Source organism: Somniosus microcephalus, unplaced genomic scaffold (assembly GCF_052327205.1).
Source record: "Somniosus microcephalus isolate GS21.2 unplaced genomic scaffold, FLI_Smic_1.0 scaffold48, whole genome shotgun sequence".
NCBI lineage: Eukaryota > Metazoa > Chordata > Chondrichthyes > Squaliformes > Somniosidae > Somniosus > Somniosus microcephalus.
This window is the reverse complement of record NW_028225235.1, coordinates 627,879-653,084: the sequence shown is the minus strand read 5'-3', so window position 1 is coordinate 653,084 and position 25,206 is coordinate 627,879. Positions and strand designations below refer to the sequence as shown.

The 25,206-nt window shown below is 48.3% G+C and overlaps 1 protein-coding gene across 1 annotated transcript in view; it reads right to left on the bottom strand.

The window, feature by feature from the left end:
- LOC147083646 (uncharacterized) overlaps positions 1–25,206 on the bottom strand; it is an 89,782-nt gene that overhangs the window by 63,136 nt on the left and 1,440 nt on the right. The window lies entirely within an intron of this gene.

Here is a 25,206-nt window from a genome sequence, read left to right as displayed (position 1 = left end):
CAATGCCCCTTTAAATACCTGGGGGGGGGGCACCCATTCCCCTTTAAATGGCTATGCAATTGTTTTTGTTGAAAAGGGGCCGCAGTCTCCTTTGACTCACCCCCCAACCCTCTCACCCACCACAAATACTCACAACAGAGAGAGAGAGAGAGAGAGAGAGTGGAGGAAGAATGCTGGTCATTGTCCCTTTAAAAGTGGCTGCCCACCAAAATGTTCACAGCACCAGAATTCTTTGTTCTGGATAAAAGTCAAAAAGAGAAAAGGTTCACTTATTTTTAAATGAATGCAGTTGATGAATAGCCTTACAATAAAGGTAATGCAAAGGAATAAACACTCACAAGCTGGGTTTTTTTCCACCCCCTCCTCCCCTTCCCTTTAACAGCTCCTGCAGACAATGAAAGCAGGAAAGCGGCCTGCAGCCCACCGAGGTCCCGCCCCCTCCCTCCCGCGCCGCCATTGGTTGGAGGACCGTCAGCCCGCCCGGTCCTCCCAGCGTTTTCCGCGCTCCTGATTGGTGGGCGCCTCGCGTCAATCAACACCCCCTCCGCTTACGCGCTGACGCCAGCACGCAACGCCCAGTGGTCGCCACCGCAAGGTAAAAAAAAAAGACACCCTACACAAATGAGGAAAAACAAAAATAATCGCACTTCAGAGGGGAGCTTGTATTGTGAAGCTTGTGCCCCTTTGCCAGGCCCGCTGCCTGCGGCCCCTCTCCCAGATTCCAGCCCCAGCTCTGTGCTGACTGAGCTGCTCTCACCTGGGGACAGCGCGTCACAATCGGCCCCAGCGCACCTGAGCTGGAGTGGAGGCCCCGCCCCTTTGCCGCGCCGCCATTGGTTGGCGGGCACGGCCCGCCCTCATCCTATTGGTTAGAGATCCCGTCAGTCACAGGCCGGGCTGGCCTCCATCCCTCAATGGCCTCTTCCTGTGATGACGTCACAAACGGGCACCAGCCTCAAAGCCGCCCCTTAGCCGTGCTGCCATTGCTGGAGGACCAGGCCGCCCAGTTCAGTCCTCCGAGCTCAGCCCTCTTCCTATTGGTCAGCGCTCCCGTCAGTCAGAATGACATTGCTCCAGCTCACTCCGCCACCCCGCGCGGGTCAACCGCTCCGTTCGGTGTCCGCGGAGATCGATCCCGCCCGAATCTCAGGTTTGGTTTTTCTCGTATTTTACTTTATAATCTCGCTCTCTCCCCCTCGATTTAAATCGCTTCCCAAACACTTTACCCCGGCCGCTAATTCCACCTCTTCCCCGGGCCTGGCCTTCCGCCTTCTTCCCGGAAATCCCGCGTAGGCGCACTGGCAGCCTCGTTTTGTGGTGAGGGGGCCGAATGAGCATGCGCGGCCCCACCTCTCCACATTTAAAGGGACACCCACCCCCTCCACATTTAAAGGGACATCCACCACCTCCACATTTAATGGGACATCCACCCCCTCCACATTTAAAGGGACTCCCTCCCCCGCTCTCATGTCCTCTACTGTGGAGGAGGAATTCCTGGAGTGTTTACGGGATGGTTTCCTGGACCAATATGTCGAGGAACCAACCAGAGATCAGGCCATCTTAGACTGGGTATTATGTAACGAGAAAGGATTAATTAACAATCTTGTTGTACGAGGCCCCTTGGGTCAGAGTGATAATAATATGATCGAATTCTTCATTAAGATGGAGAATTAAGTTGTTGACTCAGAGACGAGGGTCCTAAATTTAAATAAAGGAAACTACGATGGTCTGAGGAGCGAGTTGGGTAGGATTGATTGGGGAATGTCACTCAAAGGGTTGACGGTGGATAGGCAATGGCAAACATTCAAAGACCGCATGGATGAACTACAGAATTTGTTCATCCCAGTTTGGCATAAAAATAAAACAAAAAAGGTGACTCAACCGTGGCTAACAAGGCAAATTAGGGATAGCATAAGATCCAAGGAGAGGACATATAAATTGGCCAGAAAAAGCAGTAAAACTGAGGATTGGGAGCAGTTTAGGATTCAACAAAGGAGGACAAAGGGATTAATTAAGAAGGGGAAAATAGAATATGAGAGTAAGTTTGCGGGAACATAAAAACTGACTGTAAAAGCTTTTATAGATATGTGAAGAGAATAAGAACATAAGTAGGAGCATAAGTAGGCCGTACGGCCCCTCGGGCCTGCTCCGCCATTCAATAGGATCATGGCTGATCTGAACCTAGGCTCACGTCCACTTCCCTGCCAGCTCCCCGTAACCCCTAATTCCCTTATCAGTTAGGAAACTGTCTATCTCCGTTTTAAATTTATTTAATGTCGCAGCTTCCACAGCTATCTGAGGTAGCAAATTCCATAGATTTACCACCCGCTGAGTGAAGAAGTTTCTCATCTCAGTTTTGAAACGGCAGCCCCTTATTCCAAGATTATGCCCCCTAGTTCTAGTCTCACCCATCAGTGGAAACATCCTCCCCACATCCACCCGATCAAGCCCCCTCACAATCTTATATGTTTCAATAAGATCTCCTCTCATTCTTCTGAATTCCAATGAGTAGAGGCCCAACCTACTCAACCTTTCCTCATAAGTCAACCCCCTCATCTCCGGAATCAACTGAGTGAACCTTCTCTGAACTGCCTCAAGAGCAAGTATATATTTTCTTAAATATGGAAACCAAAACTGTACGCAATATTCCAGGTGTGGCCTCACCAGTACCCTGTATAACTGAAGCAAGACTTCTCTGCTTTTATACTCCATCCCCCTTGCAATAAAAGCCAAGATTCCATTGGCCTTCCTGATCACCTGCTGTACCTGCATACTAACCTGTGTTTCATGCACCAGGACCCCCAGATCCCTTTGTACTGTAGCACTTTGCAGTTTCTCTCCATTTAGATAATAACTTGCACTTTGATTTTTTCTGCCAAGGTGCATAACCTCACACTTGCCAACATTATATTCCATCTGCCAAATTTCTGCCCACTGACTTAGCCTGTCTATGTCCTTTTGCAGGTTTTTTATGTCCTCCTCACTCACTGCTTTCCCTCCCATCTTTGTATCGTCGGCAAACTTGGATATGTTGCACTCGGTCCCCTCCTCCAAATCGTTAATATAGATTGTAAAGAGTTGGTGTCCCAGCACTGACCCCTGCGGAACACCACTAGTTACTGATTGCCAACCCGAGAATGAACCATTTATCCCAACTCTCTGTTTTCTGTTAGATAGCCAATCTTCCACCCATGCCAGTATATTACCCCCAATCCCGTGATTTTTTAATCTTTTGCAGTAATCTTTTGTGTGGCACCTTGTCAAATGCCTTATGGAAGTCCAAATACACCACATCCACTGGTTCCCCTTTATCCACTCTGTTTGTTACATCCTCAAAGAATTCGAGCAAATTTGTCAAACATGACTTCCCCTTTATAAAACCATGCTGACTCTGTCCGATTAAATTATGCTGATCCAAATGTCCTGTTACTGCTTCCTTAATAATGGACTCCAACATTTTACCAACCACAGATGTTAGGCTAACTGGTCAATAGTTTCCAGCCTTTTGTCTACCTCTCTTTTTAAATAAGGGCGTTACATTAGCAGTTTTCCAATCTGCTGGGACCTTCTCTGAATCCAGGGAGTTTTCGAAAATTACCACCAATGCATCCGCAATCCCCACCGCTACCTCTCTCAAGACCCTAGGATGTAAGCCATCAGGTCCAGGGGTTTTATCTGCCTTAAGTCCCAGTATCTTACTGAGTACCATCTCCTTAGTGATTTTAATCGTATTTAGCTCCTCCCCCCCCCCCCCATAGCCCCCTGTTTGTCCAGTGTTGGGATATTTTTAGTGTCCTCTACTGTAAGGACTGATACAAAATATTTGTTCAGTGTTTTTGCCATCTCCATGTTCCCCACTACTAATTTCCCGGTCTCGTCCTCTAAGAGACCAACATTCACTTTAGCCACCCTTTTTCTTTTTATATAGCTGTAGAAACTCTTGCTATCTGTTTTTATATTTTTTGCTAGTTTACTTTCATAACCTATCTTCCCTTTCTTAATTAAACTTTTAGTTATTCTTTGCTGGCTTTTAAATGCTTCCCAATCTTCTATCCTCCCACTAGATTTGGCTACTTTATATGCCCTTGTTTTCAGTCGGATACTATCCTTTATTACTTTACTTAGCCACGGATGGCTGTCTTTTCTTTTACGCCCCTTTTTCCTCATTTACTGTCTTACACCTTAATCTATTTTCCCACTCCACTTTAGTCAACTCTGCTCTCATACCTTCATAGTCTCCTTTATTTAAGCTCAGTACGCTGGTTTGAGATCCAACTCTCTCACCCTCCAACTGAATTTGGAATTCAACCATATTATGGTCACTCATTCCAAGGGGATCCTTTACTAGGACATATTTTATTAATCCTGTCTCATTACACAGGACCAGATCTAAGATTGCCTGCCCCCTGGTTGGTTCAGTAACATACTGCTCAAGGAACCCGTCCCTATTGCACTCTATGAACTCTTCCTCAAGGCTGCCCTGCCCAATTTGATTTGTCCAGTCAATATGAAAGCTAAAATCTCCCATGATTATAGCTGTTCCCTTATTACAAGCCCCAACTATTTCCTGATTTATACTCCGACCAATAGGGTTGCAACTGTTAGGAGGCCTATAGACTACGCCCACTAGTGACTTTTTCCTCTTATTATTCCTTATTTCCACCCAAACCGTTTCACTATCCTGATCCTTTGACCCAATATCATTTCTCACTATTGCAGTGATTCCATCCTTTATTAACACAGCCACCCCACCTCCTTTTCCTTCCTGTCTGTCCTTCCTAATAGTCAAATACCCCTGGATGTTTAGTTCCCAGTCATGGTCACCCTGCAGCCATGTCTCCATAATGGCCACCAGATCATACCCATGTGTAGTTATTTGTACCGTCAACTCGTCTATTTTGTTACGAATGCTGTGTGCATTCAGATAAAGAACTTTTAAATATGTTTTGTGACAATTTATTCCTGCTTTTACCCCCTTTACTACTTTACCTTTATCTTTATATATTCTGTCCCTGACACGCTCTTGTTTTTAATTCCCCCACTGCTACCTTGCTCTATTGCCTTCTCCGCTGACATTTTTATTTTTCGCTCTCTTGCAACCTCCCCCGCACTAATTAGTTTAAAGCCCTCTCTACAGCCCTAGTTATTCGATTCACCAGGTTCTAGTCCCAGCACTGGCCAAGTGAAGTCCGTCCCAACAGAACAGCTCTCCCCTGTCCCAGTACTGGTGCCAGTGTCCCAAGAAGCAAAACCCATTTCTCCCACACCAGTCTTTGAGCCACGCCTTTAACTCTCTAATTTTATTTACCCTAGCCAAATTTGCTCGTGAGGGCAGGTACAGCACGGGTTAGAAACAGAGTAAAGCTCCCTGTAGACTGTCCCATCAAACACTCCCAGGGCAGGTACAGCACGAGTTAGATACAGAGTAAAGATCCCTCTACACTGTCCCATCAAACACTCCCAGGGCAGGTACAGCACGGGTTAGATACAGAGTAAAGCTCCCTCTACACTGTCCCATTAAACACTTCCAGGGAAGGTACAGCACGGGTTAGACACAGAGTAAAGCTCCCTCTACACTGTCCCATCAAACACTCCCAGGGCAGGTACAGCACGGGTTAGATACAGAGTAAATCTCCCTCTACACTGCCCCATGAAACACTCCCAGGGCAGGTACAGCACGGGTTAGATACAGAGTAAAGCTCCCTCTACACTGTCCCATCAAACACTCCCAGGGCAGGTACAGCACGGGTTAGATACAGAGTAAAGCTCCCTCTACACTGTCCCATCAAACACTCCCAGGGCAGGCACAGCAAGGGTTAGATACAGAGTGTCAGCCATGGCTCAGGCGGCAGCACTCTCTCCTCTGAGTCAGAAGGTTGTGGGTTGAAGTCCCACTCCAGAGACTCGAGTCTAAAACTCTGTGCTGCCCCTCCAGTGCAGTGCTGAGGGAGTAAAGCCCAGTGCAGAGTAAAGTTCCCTCTGCACTGCTCCACTAACAGGCCTGAGCCCCAAACTCAGAAGAGCGCCCTCTGCTGCATTCCACTTGTCTCAGCAGCGGGAGAAGCAGGCGGCGGAAGTCCCGCCCCTCGGACACTCCGATTGGTTGGAGGACCCGCCGCCACCTCAGTCCTCCAAGCTCCGCCCGCTCTCTCCCTATTGGTCGGAGCTCCCGTCAGTCACCGCCGTGCAGTTGATGACGTGCCCCAGTCCGGCTCCCTGCAGAAGACAGGGGGCTGCGGCCGCTCAATCCGCTCCGCTCGGTGCCGGGAGGGCGCTGGGACGGTGCGGTTTGTATTTTCTTTTTATTTATCTCCCCGCCCGCGCTTCTCTCCGCTATATATAAAAAACCCTGATAAAACTCACTTTCCGCCGGTGATCCGGACTCTGGCGGTTGCCCGGGCTGACCCAGAATGCGGGGTCTGTGCGCAGGCGCGGTGCCGGCTGATCCTCGGGAGCCGGTGTCCTGCCGAGCATGCGCAGTGTGGCGGCGGGCAGCACATGTGGAGTAGGGGGAGTGGGCGGGGCCACAGCACGGGCAGTTTTGGATGAGCTCAAGGTGACGTGGGCTGGAATGTGGGAGGCCAGCCAGGAGTGTGTTGGAATAGTCAAGTCTAGAGGTGACAAAGGGCCGGGGGAGGGTTTCAGCAGCGGATGAGCTGAGGCAGGGGGCCAAGACGGGCCATGTTACCCAGGTGGAAGGAGGCGCTCTTAGTGATGCTGCGGATATGGGGCCGGAACCTCATTTCAGGGTCAGATGTGACACCGAGGTTGCGAACGGTCTGGTTCAGCTTCAGACAGATGTTAGTGAGAGGGATGGAGCCAGTCAGTCTGCCTGATATTTAATTGGAGAACATCTCTGCTCATCCAGAACTGGATGTCGGACAAGCAGTCTGACAGTTTAGACACTGTGGAGGGGTCGAGAGAAGTGGTGGGGAGGTCGACCTGGGTGTCATCAGCATACATGTGGAAACTGACGCTGTGTTTTCAGATGTCGCCAAGGGGCAGCATTTAGATGAGAAATAGGAGGGGCCCCAAGCATAGATCCTTGGGGGACACCAGAGGTAACGATGCGGGAGTGGGAAGAGAAGCCGTTGCAGGCGATTCTGTGGCTACGATTAGATAGATAAGAATGGAACCAGGCGAGTGCAGTCCCACCCAGCTGGACGACAGTGGAGAGGTGTTGGGAGAAGGATGGAGTGGTCAACCGTGTCAAAGGCTGCAGACAAGTCAGGAAGGACGAGGAGAGATAGTTTACCTTTGTCACAGTCACAAAGGATGTCATTTGATCAGACTTTGATGAGACTTGATTGGACTTCAGGGCCAAGTCAGTGAGGTGGATTGGGCTGTTTCTGGCCCGCTGGTTATTGTGGGCACGGCTGGACACCAGTGGGACCGGCTCTACCCTGTTTGTTCTTTGAGGCAAAATTAGCCCAAAAAAACGCGGTTAAGAAGGCAAATGGCATGTTGGCCTTCATAGCGAGAGGGTTTGAGTACAGGAACAAGGATGTCTTGCTGCAGTTATACAGGGCCTTGGTGAGACCACACCGTGAGTATTGTGTGCAGTTTTGGTCGCCTTATCTGAGGAAGGATGTTCTTGCCATGGAAGGAGTTCAGCGAAGATTCACCAGGCTGATACCTGGGATGGCAGGAATGACGTATGAGGAGAGATTGGGATGATTGGGATGATTGGGCTTGTACTCGCTGGAGTTTAGAAGAATGAGAGGGGATCTTATTGAAACTTATAAAATTCAGACAGGACAGGACAGACTAGATGCAGGAAGGATGTTCCCGATGGTCAAGGAGTCCAGAACCAGGGGTCACAGTCTAAGGATAAGGGGTAGGCCATTTAGGACAGAAATTAGGAGGAATTTCTTCACCCAGAGAGTGGTGAACCTGTGGAATTCTCTACAGTAGAGGCCAATTCATTAAATGTATTCAAGAAGGAGCTGGATATATTTCTTAAGGCTAAAGGGATCAAGGGATATGGGGTGAAGGCAGGGACAGGGTACTGAATTTAGATGATCAGCCATGGTCTCATTGAATGGCGGAGCAGGCTCGAGGGGCCGAATGGCCTACTCCTGCTCCTATCTTCTATGTTTCTATGAATCCCAGGACCAGGCCCCAGATCTAGCTGCCAAACTAGCTGTGGAAGAAATGCAACCAGAGGACGCGTTCAAAAACGAAATAAATATGGTCATGATAGTCAGTGGGGTACAGGAAGTGAATATAATGGAGCTACAAGAAAATACTAGTAAAGAGCAAAAGGAGAAATGGAGACAAGCTGGTGCGCAATTACAAGATGGAATTTGGAAATGGGGCCCACGTAACCAGGTGGTGGCACCGGAATGTTGTAGACAAGAACTGATGGCGCTATACCCTTTCTACACTCCTTTTACAGGGTTTTAGAAGTGGAGCATTTACAGACAGGAAGCTGAAACCAAACATCACGTCAAGACCTAACAGAGTTAGTGATTCCTCAGGACCTGATTCAGTCGCTCCTCCAATCTGCTGGCACACCCGTGAGTTCACACTGATGAGAGACCTTTTAAATGTTCTGAAAGAGCTTCAAGATCTACAAATACCTGAAGCAACACCAGTGGCCACACACTGGGGGAAACCCGGGCCCCGTGTGTGGGAAGGGATTCACTCAGCCATCCGCTCCAATGATACACCAGCAATTTTACACGAGGGAGGGACCTTTAACCCGCTCAGTGTGTGGGCAGCGATTAATTGCACCCTCCATGCTGAAGAGACACCAGCTTGTCCACACCGATGAGAGACCGTTGACCTGCTCCGTGTTTTTGAAGCGATTCTCTGATTCGGCCACCCTCCTGAGACACCAGCTTGTTCACAGTGATGAGAGACCAATTAAATGTTCTGACTGTGGGAAGAGATTTAAAAGGTCCCAGGAGCTGAAGGGACACCAGCTGGAGAGAGCAGGAAAGAGGCCGTTCACCTCATCCATGTGTGGGAAGGGATTCACTCAGTCATCCACTCCAATGATACACCAGCAAGTTCACACGAGGGAGGGACCTTTTACCCGCTCTGTGTGTGGGAAGGGATTCATTGCACCCTCCATGCTGAAGAGACACCAGCTTGTGCACACCAATGAGAGACCGTTGACCTGCTCCGTGTTTTTGAAGCGATTCTCTGATTCGACCACCCTCCTAAGACACCAGCTTGTTCACAGTGATGAGAGACCGATTAAATGTTCTGACTGTGGGAAGAGATTTAAAAGGTCCCAGGATCTGAAGAGACACCAGCTGGAGAGAGCAGGAGCGATTCTGTTCACCTGCTCCGTGTGTGGGAAGAGATTCACTCGGCCCTCGAATCTGCTGGCACACCAGCGAGTTCACACTGGGGAGAGGCCGGTGAAACATTCCGACTGTGGGAAAAGCTTTCAAATGTCCCAGGAGCTGAAGGGACACCAGCTGGAGAGAGCAGGAAAGAGACCGTTCACCTGCTCCGTGTGTGGGAAGGGATTCACTCGGCCATCCCACCTGGTGAGACACCAGCGAGTTCACACTGGGGAGAGACCATTCACCTGCTCCGTATGTGGGATGGGATTCACTCTGTCATCCCACCTGGTGAGACACCAGCGAGTTCACACTGATGAGAGACCATTTAAATGTTCTGTCTGTGGGAAGAGCTTTAAAAGCACTGGGGATCTGAAGGTACACCAGCGAGTTCACACTGATAAGAGACCATTTAAATGTTCGGACTGTGGGAAGAGCTTTAAAACCTCTGGGGATCTGAAGGTACACCAGCGAGTTCACACTGATGAGAGACCATTTACATGTTCTGTCTGTGGGAAGAGCTTTAAAAGCTCCGGGGAGATGAAGAGACACCAGCGATTTCACACTGGGAAGAAGCCGTTCACCTGCTCCGTGTGTGGGAAGGGATTCACACAGTCCTCGACTCTGATCGAACACCAGCGAGTTCACACTGATGAGAGACCATTTACATGTTCTGTCTGTGGGAAGAGCTTTAAAAGCTCTGCGAACCTGAAGAGACACCATCGAGCTCACACTGGGGAGAGGCCGTTCACCTGCTCCATGTGTGGGAAGGGATTCACTCTGTCCTCGACTCTGCTCGATCACCAGCGAGTTCACACTGATGAGAGACCTTTTCACTGTTCTGACTGTGGGAAGAGCTTTAAAAGCTCCGGGAACCTGAAGAGACACCAGCGAGCTCACATTGTTCTGTAGAGCAGGGCCCTCTAGACAGCTGGGGTGACATGAACATGGAATGGATGAATGTTTTAGAAATTCTTGTACTGCTGTTTAATCTTTAAGACTGTTGTGCTGACGGTTCCCTTCGATTGACAGAGGTGTACAAGATTATGCTGGGTTTGAATAGGCTAGACGGGGAAAGGCTGTTCCCACTAGTTGATGGTACAAGGACTAGGGGACACAGATTTAAGGTTTTGGGCAAGAGATACAGGGGGGATGTGAAGAAAAACTTTTTTACGTAGCGAGTGGTGAGGACCTGGAACTCGCTGCCGACGGAAGTGGTGGAAGCGGAGACACTCAATGTTTTCAAGGGGAGACTGGATAGGCACTTGAGAGAAATAAACTTGCAGGGCTACGGGGATAGAGCGATGGAATGGGACTGACTGGATTGCTCTACAGAGAGCCGGCACGGACTCGATGGGCCGAATGGCCTCCTACTGTGCCGTTATGACTCTATGAGACCATATCATGAGTAGAGAATACAGTTTACTAAATTGCAAGAAGTACAAGTAAATCGCTGTTTCACCTGAAAGGAGTGTTTGGGGCCCTGGACAGTGGGAAGGGAGGAGGTAAAAGGGCAGGTGTTGCATCTCCTGCGCTTGCACGTGAAGGTGCCGGGCGAAGGGGAAGGGGTGTTGGGGGTGATAGAGGAGTGGACCAGGGTGTCGCGGAGGGAGCGGTCCCTTCAGAATGTTGAAAGGGGAGGTGAGGGGAAGATGTGTTTGGTGGTGGGATCACGCTGGAGGTGGCGGAAATGGTGGAGGATGATCCGTTAAATGTGGAGGCTGGTGGGGTGAAAGGTGAGCACAAGGGGAACCCTATCGTGGTTCTGGGAGGGAGGGGAAGGGGTGAGAGCAGAAGTGAGGGAAATAGAATGGACTACACTACATCTACTGGTTCCCCTTTATCCACCCTGCTCCTTACATCCTCTAATAAATTTGTCAAACACGATTTCCCTTTCATAAAACCATGTTGACTCTGCTTGATTGTATTATGATTTTCCAGATGTCCTGCTACTACTTCCTGAATCATGGATTCCAGCATCTTCCCAATGGCAGATGTTAGGCTAACTGGCCGATAGTTTCCTGCTATCTGTCTCCCTCCTTTCTTGAATATGGGCATTACATTTGCAGTTTTCCAATCTGCTGGAACCTTTCCAGAGTCTAGGGAATTTTGGAAGATTACAACCAATGTATCCACTATCTCTGCAGCCACTTCTTTTAAGACCCCAGGATGCAGGCCATCAGGTCCAGGGGACTTGTCAGCCTGTAGTCCCATTAGTTTGCCCAGTACTTTTTCTCTAGTGATAGTGAACGTTTTAAGTTCCTCCCTCCCTTTTGCCCCTTGATTTTCCACTATTATTGGGATGCTTTTAGTGTCTTCTCCCTTGAAGACAGATACAAAATATTTGTTCAGAGTCTCTGCCATTTCCTTGTTTCCCATTATTAATTCCCCACTCTCATCCTTTAGGGGATCAACATTTACTTTAGCTACTCTCTTCCTTTTTATATACTTGTAGAAGCTCTTACTGTCTGTTTTTATATTTCTTGCCAGTTCTTTGCTGAGAGTTATGAAATATCTCCTTAAAAGTCTGCCACTGCTTATCTACCATCTTACCTTTTAATCTCTTTTCCCAGTCCACTTTACCCAACTCTGTCTTCATACCCTTGTAATTGCTTTTATTTAAGTTTAAGACACTAGTTTCAGACCCAAGTTTCTCACCCTCAAACTGAATGTGAAATTCTATCATGTTATGAGCAGGTTCCCTAGAGGATCCTTTACTATGAGATCATTAATTAATCCTGTCTCATTATACATTATCAGATCTAAAATAGCCTGTTCCCTGGTGGGTTCCACAACATATTGTTCCAAGAATCTGTCCTGAATATATTCTATGAACTCGTCCTCAAGGCTACCTTTGCCAATTTGATTTGTCCAATCTATATGAAGATTAAAATCGCCCACGATTATTGCAGTACCTTTCTTACAAGCCCCCATTATTTCTTGATTTATACTGTGTCCTACAGTGTAGCTACTGTTAGGGGGGCCTATAGACCACTCCCACCAGTGACTTCTTTCCCTTATTATTTCTTATCTCAAACTGATTCTACATCTTGATCTTCCGAGCCAAGATCATTTCTCACCACTGTACTGATCTCATCCTTTATTAACAGAGCTACCCCACCTCCTTTTCCTTTCTGCCTATCCTTCCGAAATGTCAAATACTCCTGAACATTCAGTTCCCAGCCTTGGTCACCTTGTAACCACGTCTTTGTAATGGCGATCAGATTATAACCATTTATTTCTATTTGTTCCATCAACTCATCTATCTTGTTACGAATGCTGCGTGCATTCAGATAAAGAGCCTTTAATTTTGTCTTTTTATCATTTTTCCCGACTCTGACCTTATTTGCTGGTACACTCTTATGCTTGTATGCTCTGTCCCTTCCTGTCACACTCTGGTTATCATTACCCCTATCGCTACCCTGCACTATTGCCTTGTCCTTTCTCTTTAACTTTCTAGGTTTTCCCTCACCTGAACCCCCCCCCACCCACTATTTAGTTTAAAGCCCTATCTACAGCCCTAGATATTCGATTCGCCAGGACACTGGTCCCCGCACACTTCAAGTGAAGCCCGTCCCAACGGAACAGCTCCCTCTTTCCCCAGTACTGGTGCCAGTGCCCCATGAATTGAAACCCATTTCTCCCACACCAATCTGTGAGCCACTCTTTGATCTTATTGACCCTATGCCAATTTGCTCGTGGCTCATGTAGTAATCCAGAGATGACTTTGTGGTTCTGCTTTTTAATTTAGCCCCTAGCTGCTCATACTCCCTCAGTAGAACCTCTTTCTTAGTCCTACCTATGTCCTTGGTACCTGTGTGGACCACGACAACTGGATCCTTCCCCTCCCACTCCAAGTTCCTCTCCAGCCCAGAGGAGATGTCCTTAACCCTGGCACCGGGGCAGGCAACATAGCCTTCTGCACTCACGCTCTCGGCTACAGAGAACAGTATCTATCCCCCTAACTATACTGTCCCCTACCACTACTACATTCCTTTTTATTCCCCCAACTTGAATGACCCCCTGTACCACGGTGTTGTGGTCAGTTTGCTCATCCTCCCTGCAGTCCCTGCTCTCGCCCACACAGGCTGCAAGAACCTCGTACCTGTTGGACAAGTGCAAGGGCTGAGGCTCCTCCAATGCTACCTTCTGGATCCCCATTCCTGCCTCACTCATAGTCACACCCTCCTGTCCCTGACCACGGACCAAATCTGAAGGATTTAACCGAAGGGGTGTGACTGCCTCCTGGAACAAAGTGTCCAGGTAACTTTCTCCCTCCCTGATGTATCGCAGTGTCCGAAGCTCGGACTCCAGCTCATCAACTCTGAGCCGAAGTTCCTCGAGCTGCAGACACTTCTGGTCACCACACTTTAGGAAGGATGTGAAGGCCCTTGAGAGGGTGCAGAGGAGATTTACCAGAATGGTTCCGGGGATGGGGGATCTTAGCTACAAGGACAGGTTGGAGAAGCTGGATTTGTTTTCATTAGAGCAAAGGAGGTTGAGGGGTGATTTGACAGAGGTGTACAAGATTATGGCGGGTTTGGATAGGCTAGACGGTGAAAGGCTGTTCCCACTAGTTGATGGTACAAGGACTAGGGGACACAGATTTAAGGTTTTGGGCAAGAGATACAGGGGGGGATGTGAAGAAAAACTTTTTTACGCAGCGAGTGGTGAGGACCTGGAACTCGCTGCCGACGGAAGTGGTGGAAGTGGAGACACTCGATGTTTTCAAGGGGAGACTGGATAGGCACTTGAGGGAAATAAACTTGCAGGGCTACGGGGATAGAGCGGGGAGTGGGACTGACTGGATTGCTCTACAGAGAGCCGGCACGGACTCGATGGGCCGAATGGCCTCCTTCTGTGCCTCTATGACTCTGCGGTTGCTGTGGATCACACTGGGGTCCACCAGCTCCCACATGCTACAGCTGCAACACATCACCTGCCCGGCCATCTCTATTGTATTTTATTTAACTAATTAAGTTTCCAAGTTTTGAAATACCCAATTGTCTATTAATAGTTTTTAATCTAGTAACCTTGTTTAATTTATTAAATTTAGTTATATGCTTTAGGTCTTTACTGTAACTTAGCCCACAGTCCTAATTAAACCCTTGTTGTTTATTTTTTTTACGTATCAAGCAGCAACTCTTACCCCCACCTCATCGAATTCACTCACTCACCCAATTCCCGAGTTAAGTACTCTGTAGAAGCCGTCCTCCGTAGAACTGGACTCCGTGCTACTTACCTCCCAAACATTTCTCCTTCCGCACCCAAAAGGCCGATGAATTTCAGGTCCTGATGAATGGAGTGACTCTCTGAGATCTTGATGTGAAGTTTGGTTTGAGTTTCCCCGTCTGTCAATCCTGCCCTTCTCACAGCCGGTGAAAGGAGTTTACAAAAGCGATCACTGAGAGTCCAGGACAGAAATTGACAACATTCTCTCCTCCTGCACCCTGGCCCAAGGGGGCCGCGCACGCACCCCACTGCACACTCGGCCTCTCAAGATGGCGGCCGTTGAGCCGGGCCTGTCACCGGGAGAAATCCCCGCAGTCGCCGACCCACTCAGGGCAAATGCGGGACCCGTAGGTTCTTATTCGGGGGCTTGAGGCCTACACCGGGCGTTTATAAAGCCTCCCCGCCGGTTCCATTGCTCCCCTGCGCCCCTCCACCTCCCCGCTCCGGAATCTTCTCTCCGCCTTCCGCCGCCATCACCCGACTGGTGGCACTGACTGCGCACGTGCGGGACCCGCCCCACCTCAAGCCGCGCCTGCGCACCAGGCCACTGCAGCATTGATAGGGCCTATTTTACCGCGCGGAGCATTCTGGGTAACAACCACCGCCATTGTCTCGGCCGGCTGAGGAGCGCAGAGATACATTTGGAGCAAGCAATAGGAGGAGGATGAGAAGATCAATGAAAGTTGATTCCTGTGATTTCAGACAATGGGATGAGCCGTGCGGCGTCCATTGGAGCAATGCTCGGATAAACTCAGCGCATGGGCAACTAGCACAATTTTTGAAAGGGTTAGAAGATGAGATTAAATTGTTATAGTTTATTATTCTATTAAAAAATGAAGTGGATGATTAGCATGGGTTAGATACAGATTAAGACTCCCTCCGCACTGTCCCATTAAACACTCCCAGGACAGGTACAGCAGGGATGAGATACAGATACAGAATACAGCTCCCTCTACATTCATGGGATATGGGTGTCACTGGCAAGGCCAGCATTTATTGTCCATCCCTAATTGCCCTTGAGCAGGTGGTGGTGAGCCGCCTTCTTGAACCGCTGCAGTCCTTGTGGTGAAGGTCTCCCACAGTGCTGTTAGGGAGGAAGTTCCAGGATTTTGATCCAGTGATGATGAAGGATTGGTGATATATTTCCAAGTCAGGATGGTGTGTGACTTGGAGGGGAACTTACAGGTGGTGGTGTTCCCATGCACCTGCTGCCCTTGTCCTTCTAAGTGGAAGAGGTCGTGGGTTTGGGAGGTGCTGCCGAAGAAGCCTTAGCGAGTTGCTGCAGTGCATCTTGTAGATGGTACACACTGCAGCCACAGTGCACTGGTGGTGCAGCGAGTGGATATTTAAGGTGGTGGATGGAGTGCCAATCAAGCGGGCTGCTTTGTCCTGGATGGTGTCAAGCTTCTTGAGTGCTGTTGGAGCTGCACTCATCCAGGCAAGTGGAGAGTATTCTATCACAATCCTGACTTGTGCCTTGTAAATGGTGGAAAGGCTTTGGGGAGTCAGGAGGTGAGACACTTGCCACAGGATACCCAGCCTCTGACCTTTGGAATTCTCTTCCCCAGAGAGCTGTGGAGGCTGGGTCATTGAGTGTGTTTAAGGTGGAGATAGACAGATTTTTGAACGATAAGGGAGTCAAGGGTTATGGGGAGCGGGCAGGGGTGTGGAGTTGTGGCCAAGATCAGATCAGCCATGATCTTATTGAATGGCGGAGCAGGCTCGAGGGGCTAAGTGACCTACTCCTGCTCCTACGCCTTATGTTCTTGTGTCTCTCATCAGCTCCGGCCGCTATGCTGAGCTGTGGCTGACACCGTGCATGCGCCCCATAGCCCCGCCCTCTCCTGCTCCACAGGCGCCCGGCCCACACCGCGCATGCTCAGCGCACACCCTGGGCCCCTGTCAATCATTCTACCGCGCACCTGCGCGCTGGGCCCCTGAGCTCCAGGCTGCCGCGCGGGGCTTTCTTTGTAAAGTCGGTGTTGGTGAAGAGCTGCAATCAGTGAGGGAATGTGAGTTTTGCGAGGGGGGCGGAGTGAACCGCAGCACGTGATCGCGGGGCCTGTGACTGACGGGAGCTCTGACCAATAGGAAGAGAGCGGGTGGAGCCGGCTGGCGGCGGGTCCTCCAACCAATGGCGGTGTGGCACGGGGGCGGGGCCTCCTCTCCAGCTCAGGTGCACTGGGGCCGATTGTGATGTGCTGTCCCCAGGTGAGAGCAGCTCAGTCAGCACAGAGCTGGGGCTGGAATCTGGGAGAGGGGCTGCAGGCAGCGGGCCTGGCAAAGGGACAATCACTGATTGAATAATAAACAGGGGTAAGGGGTTCCCCCCCAGTCGCTCGCTCTCTCTTCCCCCCAGTCGCTCTCTCTCTTCCCCCCGAGTCGCTCTCTCTCCCCCCCCCGAGTTGCTCTCTCTCTCTTCCCCCCCGTCGCTCTCTCTTCCCCCCAGTCGCTCTCTCTCTCTTCCCCCCGAGTCGCTCTCTCTCTCTTCCCCCCCGTCGCTCTCTCTCTCTTCCCCCCCAGTCGCTCTCTCTCTTCCCCCCCAGTCGCTCTCTCTCTTCCCCCCCCCAGTCGCTCTCTCTCTTCCAACAACAACATGCCCTCGAAAAAGCCTCGGCACCGCCGGGCACTCCAGCTAGTATATATAAATAAAGCAGTTGGTTTGTCTGTCTGTCTATCTGTCTGTCTGTCCGCTATACACTCAAAGTTATAGAGCGTACCTACACATATGTTATATCAAAAGGGTATGATCAGGGGAGTGTCATAGGCATATTTACATTTTGGTCAGACAAAAATTGTTCGGACAGTAGACCAAAAATGTTCAAAAAACATTTAAAAATCCGCTCATTAGCGGTTGACCAATCCTACCGCTCATTAGCGTTGAGTGACGTGATGGTTGACCAATCGTACAGGGGATAGTGTTGACTGATGTGATGGTTGACCAATCCTACACTTCAGTGACCTGATGGTTGACCAATCAGTGCGTCACGGAGGGCGTTTCATTCCGTGTGTGGGCGGGCCTAATCCTGCAGCCTCCCGAAACTTTGCCGCCATTTTTTTTATACCGACAGCGACAGCACCAGCACAACAAACCCCCACATTGTGGCTCCGGCACAGTATCCCGCTCCCGGCCCGCCAGAGCGGCAGGTGAGTTGGGGTCACTCGGGCCGGGCCTGACAACCGCTCGGTCCCAGACACAGAGTGGGGGAGCGGCAGTGGCCGGCCGTAAACCGCGCGGCCCAAAAAAGCCCTGGCAACGCCGGGCCCCCACAGCTAGTCATATATATATTAATGAATACTTTACCTCTGTTTTCACAAAAGAGAGGGACGATGCAGACATCACAATCAGGGAGGAGGAGTGTGAAATATTAGATGAAATAAACATAGTGTAAGAGGAAGTATTAAGGGGTTTAGCATCTTTGAAAGTGGTTCAATCCCCAGGCCCGGATGAAATGTATCCCAGACTGTTAAGAGAAGTAAGAGAGGAAATAGCAGAGGCTCTGACCATCATTTTCCAATCCTCTCTGGCTATAGGGGTGGTGCCGGAGGACTGGAGGACTGCTAATGTGGTACCGTTGTTTAAAAAGGGAGAAAGGGATAGACTGAGTAATTACAGGCCAGTCAGCCTAACCTTGGTGGTGGGAAAATTATTGGAAAAGATTCTGAGGGACAGGATAAATCTTCATTTAGAATAATCAGGGACAGACAGCATAGATTTGTTAAGGGAAGGTCATGTCTGACTAACCTGATTGCATTTTTTGAGGAGGTAAGAAGGAGGGTCGATGAGGGTAGTATGTTTGATGTAGTCTATATGGATTTTAGCAAGGCTTTTGATAAGGTCCCACATGGTAGACTGGTCACGACAGTAAAAGCCCATGGGATCCAAGACAAAGGGACAAGTTGGATCCAAAATTGGCTCAGAGGCAGGAAACAAAGGGTAAAGGTCGAAGGGTGTTTGTGACTGGAAGGCTGTTTCCAGTGGGGTTCAGCAGGGCTCAGTACTGGGTCCTTTGCTTTTTGTGGTATAAATCAATGATTTGGACTTGAATGTAGGAAGTATGATTAAGAAGTTTGCAGATGATGCAAAAGTTGGCCGTGTGGTTGATAATGAAGAAGAAAGCTGCAGACTGCAGGAAGATATCAATGGACTGGTCAGGTGGGCAGAACAGTGGCAAATGGAATTCAATCTGGAGAAGTGTGAGGTAATGCATTTGGGGAGGGCTAACAAGGCAAGAGAATAGACTATAAATGGTAGGACACTGAGAAGTGCAGAGGATCAGAGGGACCTTGGAGTGCCTGTCCACAGATCCCTGAAGGTAGCAGGACAGGTAGATAAGGTGGTTAAGAAGGCACACGGGATACTTGCCTTTATTAGCCAAGGCATAGAATATAAGAGCAGAGAGGTTATGCTTGAACTGTATAAAACACTAGTTAGGCCACAGCTAGAATACTGCGTGCAGTTCTGGTCACCACATTACAGGAAGGATGTGATCGCACTAGAGAGGGTGCAGAGGAGATTTACGAGGATGTTGCCTGGGCTGGGGAATTTTATATATAAGCAGAGATGGCTGGGGTTGTTTTCTTTGGAACAGAGGAGGCTGAGGGGAGACTTAATTGAGGTGTATAAAATTATGAGGGGCCTAGATAAAGTGGATAGAAAGGACATTTTTCCCTTAGCAGATGGGTCAATAACCAGGGGGCATAGATTTAAAGTAATTGGTCAGAAGTTTAGAGGGGATTTGAGGAGAAATTTTTTTCACCCAGAGGGTGGTGGGGGTCTGGAACTCACTGCCTGAAAGGGTGGTAGAGGCAGAGACCCTCATCACATTTAAAAAGTACTTGGATATGTACTTGAAGTGCCGTAACCTACAAGGCTACGGACCAAGTGCTGGAAAGTGGGATTAGGGTGGATAGCTCTTTGTCGGCCGGCACGGACACGATGGGCCAAATGGCCTCCTTCTGTGCTGTACATTTCTATGATTCTATGATTCATTGATCATCCCATTCCCAAGCTGACTCTGTGTTAACACCTCAGACAAGCCGTCCCACAGGGTGACTCCCTCAACCTGTTCTCCCGGTTACAGAACCAGTTTGTCTCTCTCAGGAATGCCCAAGGCTCTGTTGTCTGGGCACCAACTCACTCGTGACCTCACATGTTGCAACAAGTCTGCTCCCTGAGCAGTTTGCAGTGTTATTAGGTCTGTGGGTCTCTTAGCAACCACCTCCCTTATCTAGGCAAAGGGCTCATCTCCTGACTTTGGGTGTTCTCATTCCAAACTTCAGCATTCTCTGTCTTTTAGCTTCAATCTGTCTGTGTCCACCCAGTGACAACACTGAGCTCCTCCCTCCAACCACTGACACTCGCCCTCTTGCTGAGAAAGAAAGACTTGCATTTATATAGCGCCTTTCACCACCTCAGGATGTCCCAGAGCGCTTTACAGCCAATGAAGAACTTCTGAAGTGTAGTCACTGTTGTAAAGTAGGAAACGCGGCAGCCAATTGGCGCACAGCAAGCTCCCACAAACAGCAATGTGACAATGACCAGATAATCTATTTCAGTGATGTTGATTGAGGGATAAATATTGGCCCCAGGACACCGGGGAGAACTCCCCTGCTCTTCTTCAATGTAGTGCCATGGGATCTTTTACATCCACCTGAAAGAGCAGACGGGGGCCTCGGTTTAACATCTCACCCGAAAGACGGCACCTCTGACAGCGCAGCACTCCCTCAGTACTGGAGTGTCAACCGAGATTTTTATGCTCAAGTCTCTGGACTGGGACTTGAACCCACGACCTTCTGACTCAGAGGTGAGAGTGCTGCCCACTGAGCTAAAGTGCCTGGAGCTAAGCCAGCTGGGATACTTGACATAGGATTACATCGGATATACGGCACAGAAACAGGCCATTCGGCCCAACCAATCCATGCCGGTGTTTATGCTCCACTCGAGCCTCCTCCCGTCTTTCCTCATCTAAATCTATCAGCATAACCCTCGATTCCCTTCTCCCTCATATGCTTGTCTAGCCTCCCCTTAAATGCATCGATACTATTCGCTTCAACCACTCCCTGTGGCAGCGAGTTCCACATTCTCACCACTCTCTGGGTAAAGAAGTTTCTTCTCAATTCCCTATTGGATTTCTTGGTGACTATCTTATATTGAGGCCTCTAGTTATGCTCTTCCCCACAAGTGGAAACATTCTCTCTGTATCCACTCTATCAACATTTTTCATAATTTTAAAGACCTCTATTAGGTCACCCCTCAGCCTTGTTTTCAAGAGAAAAGAGACCCAGCCTGTTCATCCTTTCCTGATATGTATACCCTCGCATTTCTGGTATCATCCTTGTAAATCTTCTCTGCACCCTCTCCAGTGCCTCTATATCCTTTTTATAATATGGCGACCAGAACTGTACGCAGTACTCTAAGTGTGGTCTAACCAAGGTTCGATACAGGTTTAGCATAACTTCACTACTTTTCAATTCTATCCCTCTAGAAATAAACCCTAGTGCTTGGTTTGCTTTTTTTATGGCCTTGCTAACCTGTGTCGCAACTTTTAGTGATTTGTGTATTTGTACTCCGAGATCCCTTTGTTCCTCTACCCCACCTAGACTCGCACCCTCCCAGTGATAAGTGACCTCCCCATTCTTCCGACCAAAATGTAATACCTCACATTTATCTGTTCAGCCTTGGTCACTCTGCAAAAACTCTGAAATGTTTCATAATGAAATCAGGGAGTCAAAAAGCTCAGGTGAGGCAGTTTAAAAAGACAGTCCCTGACCAGAGATTGCTGGATGCTGACACTCGGAGCTCACGAGGATAGAATGTCCCATTCCCCAGGCACGGACATCCAGCACCTCGATCACAGCAACAATTCACAAAATAACGGCAATATAACTTGGAACAGAGACGGTTAAGTGGAGCTATGGTCGAGGTGCTCAAAATTATGAGGGGTTTTGATCGAGCAAACAGGGAGAAGCTATTGTCACTGGCAGGAGGGTCGGTAACGAGAGGACAGATTTCAGTTCATTGGCAAAAGAATCTAGAGAGGAAATGAGAAGACTTTTTTTAGCCAGTGAATTGTGATGATCTGGAATGCACTGCCTGAATGGGAGGTGGAAGCAGATTCAATAGTAACTTTCAAAAGGGAATTGGATATATACTAAAAGCAGAAATTTGCAGAGGTGTGGGGAAATAGCAGGGCAGTGGGACTAATTGCATCGCTCTTTCAGAGAGCTGGCACCAGCATGATGGGCCGAAAGGCATCCTACTGTGCTCTATGATTCTATAACATCAGCTTCTCTCTGCTCACTGGTACTGAGAGAACAGGGAATAATCTTTAAATCCAGCCCAGTTATTGGGGGCTCTTAACATTAACAAGCCCCAGTTGCCTGAATTAACATGGTTCAGTCCTGGATGTGATTAAAGGCATCGGATACAGTGGAATCGACCCACCGCAGTCACAATGTGGACACGCTGGTGTGTCAGCGGGTGGGATACACCAGGGAATCCCTTTCCACACACTGAGGTTGACAAATGAGCGGGAGTCCCAGGGTTTCGGACACCAGATAATCAAGCTCACAAGAACACAAATTGTCTCTCCAGGCTTTATTAAGAGCGCTGCATAACACAGATCAGGTGATAATGCCCTCAATCTGGAGAATAGAAGTACAGTGGATTCACGCGCGATCTTAAGAACATAAGAAATAGGAGCAGGAGTAGGCCAATCGGCCCCTTGAGCCTGCTCCACCATTCAATAAGATCATGGCTGATCTGATCCTAACCGCCAATCTACTATCACAGAACCATCTCCTGAATCTAACAGAATTAGGAGCAGGATCAGGCTACATGGCCCCTGGGCCCGCTCCGCTACCCACAGGGCCATGACCGATCCGAACCTAGACTCATGTCCAAATTCCTGCCCCCTCCCCATAACCCTTTACTTCTAGGAAACTGTCTATTTCTGTTTTAAATTTATGTAATGATGTAGCTTCTACAGCTTTTTGGGGCAGCATATTCCATGGACCTACCACCCTCTGAGTGAAGTAGTTCCTCCTCATCTCAGTTTTGAAAGAGCAGCCCCTTATTCTAAGACTATGCCCCCTAGTTCTAGTTTCACCCATCATCGGGAACATCCTCCCCGCATCCACCCGATCCAACCCCTTCACAATCTTATATGTTTCAATAAGATCGCCTCTCATCCTTCTGAACTCCAATGAGTAGAGTCCCAATCGACTCAACCTCTCCTCATATGTCCATCCCCTCATCCCCGGGATTAACCGAGTGAACCACCTTTGTACTGACTCGCGAGCAAGTATGTATTTTCTTAAGTATGGACACCAAAACTGTATGCAGTATTCCAGGTGCGGTCTCACCAATACCTTGTACAACTGAAGCAATACCTCCCTATTTTTATATTCTATCCCCCTAGCAATGAAAGCCAACATTCCATTGGCCTTCTTAATCACTTGCTGCACCTGCATACTAACCTTTTGAGTTTCGTGCACCAGGACCCCCAGATCCCTTTGTACTTCAGTACTTTCCAGTTTCTTGCCATTAAGATAATAACTTGCTCTACGATTTTTCCTGCCAAAGTGCATAACCTCACACTTTCCAGTATTGTATTCCATCTGCCAAATCTCTGCCCACTTACTTAGCCTGTCTATGTCCCCTTGCAGGTTTTTTATGTCCTCCTCACTCACTACTTTCCCTCCCATCTTAGTATCATCTGCAAACTTTGATATGTTACACTCAGTCCCCTCCTCCAATTCGTTAATATAGATTGTAAAGAGTTGGGGACCCAGCACTGAACCCTGTGGAACACCACTAGTTACTGATTGCCAGTCCGAGAATGAACCATTTATCCCAACTCTCTGCCTTCTGTTAGATAGCCAATCCTCTATCCATGCCAGAATATTACCCCCAATCCCGTGATTTTTTATCTTAAGCAATAATCTTTTGTGTGGCACCTTGTCAAATGCCTTTTGGAAGTCTAAATACACTACGTCCACTGGTTCCCCTTTATCCACCCTATATGTTACTTCCTCAAAGAACTCCAGCAAATTTGTCAAACATGACTTCCCCTTCATAAAACCATGCTGACTTTGTCCTATTAAATTATGATTATCCAAATGTCCTGTTACTGTCTCCTTAATAATGGACTCCAATATTTTACCTACCACAGATGTTAGGCTATAGTTTCCAGTCTTCCGTCTACTGCCCTTTTTAAATAAGGGCGTTACATTAGCAGTTTTCCAGTCTGCCGGGACCTTTGCAGAGTCCAGGGAGTTTTGGAAAATTATTACCAATGCATCCACAATCCCTACCGCCACTTCCCTCAAGACCCTAGGATGTAAGCCATCAGGTCCAGGTGATTTATCCGCCTTGAGTCCCATTATTTTACCGAGTACCACTTCCTTAGTGATTTTGATCGTGTTTAGCTCCTCCCCCCCTATAGCCCCCTGTTTGTCCAGTGTTGGGATATTCTTAGTGTCTTCTACTGTAAAGACTGATACAAAATATTCATTCAGTGTTTTTGCCATCTCCATATTTCCCACCATTAATTCCCCGGTCTCATCCTCTAAGGGGCCAACATTTACTTTAGCCACCCTTTTTCTTTTTATATAACTATAAAGACTCTTACTATCTGTTTTTATATTTTTTGCTAATTTACTTTCATAATCTATCTTCCCTTTCTTAATCAATGTTTGTTATTTTTTGCTGTCTTTTAAAGTTTTCTCAATCCTCGATCCTCCCACTAGATTTGGCTACCTTATATGCCCTTGTTTTTAGTCGAATGCTATCCTTAATTTCCTTACTTATCCATGGATGGCTGTCTTTTCTTTTACACCCTTTTCTTCTCAGTGGAATATATATTTTTTGGAAGTTGTAAAATAACTCCTTAAATGTACACCACTGATCATGTATCGTCTTACCCTTTAATCTATTTTCCCAATCCACTCTACTCAATTCCGCTCTCATACCTTCATAGTCTCCTTTATTCAAGCTTAGCACGCTTGTTTGAGATCCAACCTTCTCACCCTCTAATTGAATATGGAATTCAACCATGTTATGGTCACTCATTCCAAGGGGATCCTTTACTAGGACATTTTCTAGGTCCTTTACTAGGACCTTCTCGAGTCTGTTCCAACTGACAATGGCTTAAGTGGCCTGTTCTTATACACAAGCTTGGTTACCGCTCAGGAAATGAGATTGTTTGGACCCGTCTGTTGACTGCCTCCTGAACTCCTGCTAATTCAGGGAATTTAGTCCATCTGTGACCAGACTATAACCACAAGACCGTCGGGTTATCACAACTATACGGTCCGTGAGGTTATTATTAGATTCAAACCCAGACGTTGTGCCTTCACTTGTCTGGCACTTCATCCCATAACACGGGTACAGGGGCTCAGTAATGTTTCATCCATCAGAAAAAGACAAAGTACAACAACATACTGGTCAGCTTAACAGAATCTCATCATATTTAAGGGGCCATCAATATAAAATAGTCTCTGACAGATCAAGTAGGGAATTCAGGAGAAATGTCTTTACCTAGAGAGTGGTGAGAATGGGGAACTCGCTACCACAGGGAGTAGTTGAGGTGAACAGCACAGATGGATTTATGGGGAAGCCCCACAAGGGAGAAAGGAATGGGAGGATGTGTTGATCGGGTTAATTGAAGTAGGG